Source organism: Nannospalax galili, unplaced genomic scaffold (genome assembly GCF_000622305.1).
Source record: "Nannospalax galili isolate Female #2095 unplaced genomic scaffold, S.galili_v1.0 scaffold49, whole genome shotgun sequence".
Taxonomy (NCBI): Eukaryota; Metazoa; Chordata; class Mammalia; order Rodentia; family Spalacidae; genus Nannospalax; species Nannospalax galili.
Window position 1 is genome coordinate 581,168 of NW_008359444.1, and position 10,204 is coordinate 591,371.

The window sequence follows — 10,204 nt, forward strand, 5'->3', positions numbered from 1 at the left end:
TGGGTGGATGGATGGATGGGTGGATGGATGGATGGGTGGGTGGATGGGTGGATGGATGGATGGATGGATGGGTGGATGGATGGGTGGATGGATAATACATTCTTCATTTTAATTCAAAGAATATTTCTTCTTACTGAATTTGCATGTTGTTCAAAAGTAAGAGTTGGTGAGCAGTTCAACAGTAGACACTGAGTTTGATGAGGCTGTCTCTTTCAGAAAGGCTCTCTTCTGGCCACTCCTAGCAAGCATTTAGGCGTCATCCGAGTCTCTTGGCAACAGGGACAGGAAACTCTATAAGTGGGTCCTCTGAGCTGCCAGATCCCTTTTCAGGTCCTGTCCAGGGGTCCTGTGATGCTCTAAAGGATCTCTCTCTGGGGCAGCCTGCTTGATTGGCCAGGATAGCCTGCTTGGCCCTCCTCCACCAGAAACTGGAGGGCAAAGCTTGAGATCAGCTGAGGCAGGATGGCAGATGACATGCCTGCTCTTTGTGCTGCTCATAGGTAGCCATGGTGGGCAGCTGCTTTTGCGTGTCCCATCAGTGGGCCGAAGGTTGCATGAAGTTCCGGCCTCCTCCTTCGTTCCTTGTCACAGGAGTGTTCTCCGTGTGACACCCTGGTGCAAGGCCACCCTGTCCTGCTACCGGGGCCCACCACACACGATCACTGGCCCTCAGCTAGTGCTTAGGTCCTTGCATATTTGTGACATCTCTGGGCCCACAACCAACACCCAGCTGGCCCTCCCTGCATAATCCCCGTCCCCAGTGGAGGATGCCTGTGCTGCTAAAAGGTTTGGTTTCTCTTGGTTCTTAAGTTGGTTTTTTATTAAGACCCAGTGGGTATGCTTTTTGTACTTAATGTCTTTGTGCTGAAATTTATCCAGAAACACCTTTGGGTGTATGTGACTTCCTGCAGGATGTCACCATCCACATGGGCCTGTGTGCTGGTTGCCTGTGAATGGCCTTCATGGATGTTATTGTGGAGGCTCCTGGTGTGCGTGCGTGCATGTGTAGGTATTTCTCCAGGGTGCTCACTGGGTGCAGATGTTGGGTCAAGTGACACCAACACCCAGCTTGAGGGAACACTGCAGGACCCCATCCAGTTCATCTTGGCTACAGGGATTTTATTTTTGCTTTCTTTAAAATATCTATTTTTCCTGGAAAAGATGTTTCTTGAATTCTCCTGGGTGATTTACACAAAATCTCAGACCAAAATGGAACACCGGCCAGGCAATCACGGGCATCCCCTCCCCCTCCTCACTCCATTGTCTAATTCACTCTCTTCCCCTGGAGCTCTCTGTCTGTGGGACAGCTGCCACCCCTCTAGAACGTGACCGTCTCGTTCTGAGCAATAATGGAGCCTTTCATAGTATGACCGTGAGGCCATTAATAAGAGATGTCATTGCTAGAGAGGCACATCAGAAAAGTAGGCAGAGCACCCCCACTGATGGCTGAACAGCTGCCTGCAGCCTAGAAAGGAAAGGAACCAAGCACGGACGGAAGCAAGCAGAAAGTGCACATGCGCAGGCACACTCACACCTGCCTGCACCTTGAAGGGATACTAGGGGTGGGGAAGGACTCATGTGCCTGTGTATTCGATTATGTGTATGTGTGCGCACTTACATGCAAGTTCCTATGCATTTGGCTTTGTGTGTGCACACGCACACATTGGATTGATTGGATATAGTTAGGCAAAGGCCTGGCAGCCTGGGCAATGGACTCAGTATCCTGGTTGGCAGGCAGGGGTGTGGGCAGAGCCTCGAGTAGCACAAGTCTTGGTCCATCCCTTCACTATGAACAAAAGCCCTGGAGCGTCAAGCCTGGCCCCACTCCTAGAACTGCCCTCTTGCCTTTGCCCACCTATAGACTTTTACTTTTAACAGTTCTCTAAGAACTGGGATGGGGGCCCCTGGGTAGCAACAGACCAGTGCCCCAGCTCTCCAGCCTGAGCCAGGAGGGTAGCAGAGGGGACTGTGGTGCTGGTGGCCCTGTCACTCTGTACCTGCTGCCTCATGCTCTCCAGAACTCAGGAGCTAGAGCTCCAAAGACACAGTATAGGGCCCAGGGGGTTGTGTTTAGGTTCTAGTCAGTGTGGTCCTGGCCTTCGCTAGCTCTGGGTGCTGTATCTATCAGAACCCAGGCTTTCTGGGCTTGGCATCTAGCTCAGAGCAGACTCCTGCTACCTCTATCTGCAGCTGATGAAGAGTCTTCTGTGAACAGAGAAGCCACAGGGGCTCAGTGGCAGCAGTTCCAGTGGCAGGAAGGAGCATGAGGCAACGCAAAGGCAGCAGATGGAACCCAGTGGTGACTGTGGAGGGGCTGGGTCCCACACTGCACGCACAGCTTTCTCATAAGCATAGGAGGGGGCATCCAGAGGTTCCTGTGTGCCTTTGCAGCCTTTTCTCTGAGCCCAGGTCTTTCTTGCCTGCTTGCAGAAGAATGGGCCAGGCTGGGAGGTTGAGCCTAGGGCAGTTAGGCTCCTGGCTTCCCACCCAAGCAAAATGTCACAGAATCTTGGGTTTGGTCCTCAAAGCATCAGGGCCCGTGAGAGAAACTGGGGCAGCCACACTGTTCTCTGGATCTTTGGCCTGGCTGAAAAGAAAGCGTGTCTATCATGGCCAGTTACCCCAGGGTAAGGCAGAGACACAGCCTACTAGAGACACAGCCATTGGAACAGGCTGATTAAAGGGGTTTGGCTCACATGACCCCAAAGGCTGAGACACTGTCCCCTCAATCTGTGGTCTTCAAGCTGGAGCCCCAGGAGGAGAAGCTGAGAAGTCTGAGCTGTTCTTAGACCTGCAGGGGCAATTTAGGCATTTCAAAGAAAGAATGAGTTTCAAAGAGAGAATGAGCCAGGGATCAAGCTGAGCCCAGTTCAGGAGAGTCAGAGAAAGAGTTACAAAGCAGTAAGAGTCCAGGCCTCACAGGGATCTGCAGCTGTGCCTGCCAGCTGGCAGATAGCAAAGTGAGGAATGAGACCCAGGGACCAAGACCCTCCCCCTTCCCATTCCATTTCAAAGGCAAGACTTGCAGGGCCTTGGCAAAGCTTCTGAGCTACACACACACACACACACACACACACACACGCGCGCGTGTCAGCCCTTCTCAGACGTTCTAGAGGGAGACCAGGTATTGCTGAGCAGTCCGTACATGCTTCTCAGGAGGCAGGCGAGGGACTAGTTGATCTGTGGCTGCCAGGGGGAGCTAAGCCAGTCTCCTAGTCTAAGAGTGGCCAGGACAAAGAGGAAGAGGAGGAGGAAAAGAAAGCTAAGGCTTTTGTCTGGTAAGATCATCTACTCAATTTAACCCCAAATTAGAATCTGGGGGAAGAGGCCTTGGCTCCAAAACAGCCCTCATGTTATCTCTTGTTTCTGGGCATGTTTGGCTAATACTACTGGACAAATCAAGCTTGTGAGGAAGGTTCTGTTTTTAGCCGGTCTTCCAGTGTCCTGTAAGTAGGAGTGAATTGCTTTGGGGTCCTAAAGTGCAATGTTGGGGGGCTTCAGGATCCCAGCCCTCCTAATAGGCTCCCCATTTGGGAACCCACATTGTGCTTGACTCTGGACCCTGAGTGAGGTTGTGGACCCCCAGACTTTGCCAGTACCACCATCTGCACTCCCAGGACCCCAGGAAGGTGCTCATCCCCTGTGCTAGCAGCTTGCTGTTTCCTAACAGCTGAAATCCCATGAAAACTCTCAATGCAAACACAGGTGGCAGGGCTGCTCCCCGACTCTGTTTTGACATAAATCAGAATGCTGTTTCCCCATCCATATGCCGGGCCGTTTCACATGCTACCCAAGGGTGTTGCTTCTGCAGCTCTGAGAGACAGCATCCTCAGGCTTGCTGGCTGAGCTCGCCACGGCTACCACAGGAGCAGAGTTAGGGATGACCCTGCTATTACCCCTCTCCACCCCCAGCCCTATCCCCGCCCCACCCCCTTCCTTGCCTACTCATTTTGGTTCCATAGCTCAGCCCTTTGCTTTTTCTATCAACTCATCCCACCCTTTATCTCCATCCCCATCACAGATCAATACTGAAATTCCATTAGCCTCTCACCCTCCCAGATAGAAGACAGACTATGGATCTGGTGCTGGCCCTCATCACAACACATCACAGTGCCATAAGGCAGGCATTGATTGGTCCTACAGTCTCTGCTCCATGAGGCTTTGACCTGGCTGGGGGCCCAGCAGCACCCTGTGCCACAAGCTTCCTCCACAGCATGCATCTCCCCTGTGATGGTCTGCTCAACTGACCTTTAGGGTCAGTTCCTCCCACTCTGTAAACTGAGAGCGAGCTCTCAAGGAGGTATGTGGCAAGCTATGCCTCCCTTTGTCACTGTGGAGTTCTTGGTATGGCCTCTGACACATCCACATGGCAGAGTAAATCACTGACTGTACTCATGGAGACTGAGAACCATATCCTGTCCAACCTCAGCATCGTAGCTCCCCAAGCTTCCTGGTGACAGAGGAAGTGGAGTGTTCCAGGGTCCTCAAGATCACCCCCATGCTGGGTGACTCACTAGGATCGACAGAACTTGTGCATCATCTCAGATGGCTGAGTCATTACAGTGAGGTCATTGGATACACTGCTTCATCATCGGCACAGGAAATGGGAGCACAGGCAAAGTCGCAGGGTCTTGAACAGATTTGGAGCTCTCATTCCTGTGAGATGTGCACAGAACACACTCTACAGAATGGAAACAACCACATTTATGCTGTGCTCCTGCCTGGGGAAGTCCATCTGAGATGCAAAGTTCCAGGCTTTTATTGGGTCTGTTTGGATGGGTGCCCTTCCCCCATCCACAAGATCCAGGCCTGGAAGGAAAGGCAGGGCCTGCCTGCTATAGTCAGTTTATTTGTGTAGTCCGAGGGGCAGGACCTTGTTTCAGAAGCTGTGGTCCCAACTCAAGGTTGTAGGCAGACCCTCTGTGGAGAAAAAGTAGCCTTGGACTTCCTGACCACAGTGGCACTTGTGAGTGAGGAGTTTCAGGGCTGAGCTAGAACTGGACCAATGACTGCGTGGAGCTGAGGAGCCCTGTGGGCCAGATACCAAGACCAGACACGTAAGATGGTCTCACTCCTGTTTACTCTGTGCCCTGCATGGCCCCAGTCTAACTGAGATCTTGAGTTGAAGCTGGACCAGTGTCCAGAAAGAGAAGGAATACAGGGGGATGGCACCCTCCCAGAGTACTTGGGACTTGGCAGGGTTGACAACAGGGATTTGAGAGGACTGGAAGCCTGGGAACAGAATGATGCCTCTGCCTGTATGTGTGTTGGGGGGGGTGTGCCTTGTGTGCCTGTATGTGGATGTATGTGTGTGCGTGTGTCTGTGTCTGTGTGTATTGTGTGGTACAGTCATGGATGAGGGTAGAAAGGTAGCTATTCTGGAGTTGTGTGCATGTATGTGGATGTGTGTGTGTGTGTGTGTGTGTGTGTACATTGTGTGTGGTATATCATGGATGAGGATGGAAAGTCAGCCATTTAGCATCTCTGCAAGTACATGGCTATAGATGTGTGCATTGTGTGGTATAGTGATGGATGAGAGCAAAAAGCCAGCCATTCTGGAGCTGTGTGCATGCATGTGCTATATGCACACATGTGTACACCTGTACACATGTATTCAGTGTGCATGTGTGGTATGGTGTAGTGATAGATGAGGGTGGAAACTCATCCTTTTCTGGAAATTGTGTATGTGTGGGACGTGAACTGTGTGCATGTGTGTGTGAATGTGCAGTGTGCACACATGCAGTCACAGATGAGGGTAGAAAACCGGCCACCTTGGAAACAGCGGCAGTGAACAGAGTGTGTTGCAAGCCGGGCAGCTACTGGCTCAGAGAAGGACAGAGCAAGTGACCTGGCAGTCGGATCCTTTGTCGTCCTTCGTCGTTAGGGAGTGGCATTTTGTGTTTAATGAATTTCTGCTCCATGTTGTCGTATGTTGTCCACACTTCAGGCAGTTAGTCACATAATTCAGAGAGGCGGTTCATAGGGCGGGAGGGTTGGTGGGTAGAGTGTCAGGGCCTCTGTTCTCTTCAGACTGAAGTGTCTTGGTGGCAGTCCCCCGCCCCGTTTTTTCCCTGACTTTCTACCTGCAAAATGAAGGACTAGAGCAGAAAGATCTTCCCTCCTTTTTGTGATGCTCTAAAAATAGACGGCTCCGTGACAACTTATTTAGAAATGAGTCAGGTTAGAGACAGAGAACAATGTGTTATTTTAATGGCAGCAGTGATTTCAACTATAATGTGTGTAGAAGTTAGCATATGTGTAACATGACTGCTTTTATTTTTTATTCTGTGTGAGATAATGTACTCTTATGTAGATGCTCATGTCTGAGTCCTCCCCCACCCACTGCATCAGGGACTGATCTGGGGTCCGCCCTCTTTGTTAAAGGGAACCTTAGTAGCTCCTTTTATGTTTACAAACATTAAAATTTGTGAAAGTAATAAGAAAAAAATAGAATTCAGCAGAGGCCCTCTCTTTAAGTACAGAGAAAAATGAAAATTGGGTAGAAATGTGGCAGCTGCCAGGGACAACTGAGGGGGTTCAGGTAAAGTCTGCACTGGCTCTGTAAGATGCACAGATGAACATGTGTGAGTAGCTGGTCTCCTGGGAGGGCATCTGCCAGCTACAGGCTCCAGATGTGGATTGTGGTGGGTCCTGGGTCCACAAAGCTGGTACTATCGTGATGGGATAGCACTGCCCACATGAAGAGCCAGTCTGGTCATAGCTATTGCCCTAACTCTAGTGCTTCTCCTAACCCTGACCTTTGAGTGCTGTCCCACAGTGTGTCCTTTTATGTGTGCCTTGAGGACATTGCACTAAAGCACTTCTCTTTTTCAGGGATAAACAGTGCACCAATGAGGGTTATTCAAGTGAGATTTCTGTTCCTGCTGGATGATCCCATCCGCAGTCCAGGAAAGTCTTCCTTCTTATGGATGGACAGACTCCCTGGCTGGAGGTGGCTCTTCTGTCTTCTTCACATCCTTGGTGGTCCAAGGCTGTCACCCTCCATGCTGAAGTTAGGAGTGTGTGTATGCATGTGTGTTCATATGTGTGTATGTATGTTCATGCATGTGCTTACTCAAAGGCCAACACACAGATGTGAGCCCTTTCGAAGCACCTAGAAGCTGACACACTGGGCAGTGAGATTTGCAGCCAGCTGTGACCAAGTGTTGTATTTTACAAAGTTCAGTAGCCCAAGGGAGGAGTGATCACCCTGTCTGGAAGTATTAGGTTCATTTTATATTTGTGTCAGAGGAAATGTTCCACTGTGGTGCAGATGACCAAGTAGTTATGGTCCCCTAGGTCAAAACCTGGAGAGAGTTTATAGGATTGGACACATAAGCCTCTTCTTCAGTGGGTGCAGAATTCCACTGGGAAATGCATTGAGTGCACTTGTCATGAAGGGTCCGTCTCTTCCTATTGCCATTCACGTCACGGTTCCTGGTACACTTGGACAAGGTCAGTGCCTCTCTAGTTGAGCCTGACATTTGGTCTCAAGTCTGAAATCTTCAGTCCTGGGTTCATGGTGTTATCTCATTTAAATGACTGCCTTTTCTTGGCACATTTATTCAGCTCTGAATGGCAGACAATGGTCTGTATTAATAAATGCTGCCACACATCTATAGGTGAGGTAAACCATTTAGCTAAAGATAAGTGACTGTAAAGAGAGCATCTAGAAATGGTCTCAACTCCATGCCATTCCCTGCCCACCTGGCCGCCTCTGGGGGAGTTCCTGGCCCAACTCCAAGTGAACTTGCATGAGAACAACAGCTGGTTAGGAACTGAAAACCGCACTGGAGACTCTCCCTGCCTCACACCCCTCTGGTTTAGTTGGATCATGGTTTTGCATGTTGTGTGTGTCTGTAATATGTCATAACACCCTCTGACATTCTAAATCATAGTTCTGGGATTTCCTTTAAAAGACAGACTATACAGAAGGAAGCATGTAAATATGTACTGATGCTTATCAAGTTGTTGCTGTTTATATGTAAAGTGTATGTATATAGGAGGAACATGGCACACTGGATGTTTCAGATAATATCCACAAACCAAATTGCACTTCCACCTGGCTGTGTTCCTGAAAGCTCATGTCTATCTCGATGTTCCTCTCTTTACATCTCATTGTTCCTGTGTCATCAGCACCTTTTCACTTGATTCCAAAGTCAGAACTGGGCTTTTGCCAAAAAAATAGTGAGCATTTGTTAAGTATTTCAAAAGTAAGGTACATTTTCTAATCCCAGACTGAAACTTTTATCCCAAATGCTGGGTCGGACTAGCTTCCCTCCAGCATTTGGACTCTTGCTGCTAGCTCCTAAAACAGGAAATGTCTGTGTAATGGCCCTGTCCTGGTGAAGCAGGAGGAGACTCTGAGACCTTGAAGTGTCCCCAGGAACACACGCTGCGTCATTGAGGCATGAACCTCGATCTCATGTTGCATTAAGTTATCAGCCCACTCAGTCTGTGTGTACCGCACAGACCAGCATAAGCATTTTCGTTTGTCTAAACTAGAAATCCACGTAAACCACAGAGTCCTTTGTGAACAGCCACATGACGTGTACTTTGTTTCCACGGTCTAGCGTTCTGTTGCTGAAGGCTATGGCTGTGACTTACGTCTTTGCCCTCACAGACTCTGTAGCCTTCAGGAAACCCGAGTGCCTTACACGGCTTGTGAACACAAACGAGGGGAGGGGCGGAGAGTGGCTTTGAGGCACTGGTGGCTGATCAGCTCTTGCCGTCACTCCGTCATTGAACCCTTCAGATGGGTTGTGTGTTTTAACACAGTGATGGATCTAAGTTTAGGCTCAGGAAAATCATATTGTGAATATATGTATCAAAGCATATATTTGTTTACTGTATCTTTTCTAAAAAGCTTTATTGTAAACTTATGCAAAAAGGAGCAGGGCTTGTCTTCTCATGGCAAAGCGCCAGGCAGTATTTGTGTTCTATGAAGCAATTCCTTAACACCCCCTCAAACACATTCTGTTCAGTGCAAACAGTACTCACAGGCTTAAACTAGGTTTGTATGGTGGTCAACTACAAATTTTACATGTATTTTTGTATTGTGGTTCCTATAATATATACCAGAGAATTTTTACTTATTTGTAAATTACTGTACAGTTTTAATAAAAATTGTTTTAAATCCTAGCTCAGTGTTCCTCCATGGTGTTATTAAAGTGTGAATTTGTCATTGATGTTAATCATTTCTGCTTTTACTGTCTGAACAGTAGTGCTTGTTTCTATGCCAGAGACATAATCTGGACCTATACCCATTGGGGAGGGAGATACACTCCACCTGCAATCTCATCCTGAGTCTTCTAAAGTCATCTGAAGGCCAACTCTTCAGATAGAGGCACCTGGCAGCCACTGGCTAAGGGTGGCCACGTGGAAGACCTCTCCAAATGACCTTGTCTAATGTGGAACATAGAAAATAACTCAAATAGTTTAGCAAAGGGGAAGAACTTTGCACCTCAGTAAGAACAGTTGACTGTGTCTATTGTAGATGCTCCCACAACTGGTGAGGAGAGGAGGTTTTCTGGGTCTTTTGGGGGCAAGTGGGAAGCTCAGGGCAGGTGGAAAAGTGTTGGCCTTGGCTCACTGACAGCTTGTCATCACTCAGAGTATCACAGAAAGTCCTTGTTCCAACTTGTGCTCTGAAGGGGCTGGCTGGGCTGACAATATGATGGTGAAGTTCTCTGTTCAGAGTCCATCTCTGTAGGCTCCAAAGTGACAGCACAGCGCCCTGATGGGCTGAAGGTGGAGGTGGGTTGCCCCAGAGCACCTCTTCCTTCTCACCTTAAATCCTCAGCCTTAGCTTTAGCGCAGGTTGGAAGCCACCCAACCAGATCATCAGACCCTCTTCTTGCTGAAGATTCAGAGTCAGGGCCTCACAGCACCAGAAATGACCAGAGTCCAGTAAAATAGACCCTGGCTTCACCTGCAGGCAGGAAGCAGTGCTGGAGTCGTGTCCTGAGGGCAAACCCACAAGGTTCTTTGGGACAGTCTTGCATCTTGAGTCCGGTCCGTTCAGCACTTGTTGAGTGGACAGCACCCTCTGCTTGGTCTCCAGAGGGCAGGAGAGGGAGAGGCTGCACGACCGCCCCGGTTCCACGGGTCAGACCTCAAGCTTGAGGCTTGGGACACCTGACCCGCCCATCTCCCACTCCCACCATGACAGCGCCACTACCCAACCGGCCGGTGAAGCTTCCGG

The 10,204-nt window shown here is 49.4% G+C and overlaps 1 protein-coding gene across 1 annotated transcript in view; it reads left to right on the forward strand.

The window, feature by feature from the left end:
- Jakmip3 (Janus kinase and microtubule interacting protein 3) overlaps positions 1-9,110 on the forward strand; it is a 99,201-nt gene extending 90,091 nt beyond the window's left edge. Inside the window, exon 23 of the mRNA XM_008823146.2 lies at positions 6,835-9,110. The gene's annotated coding sequence lies outside the window, so the exon portion shown is untranslated. The remainder of the gene's footprint in view (positions 1-6,834) is intronic.
- Positions 9,111-10,204: the final 1,094 nt, after the last annotated feature.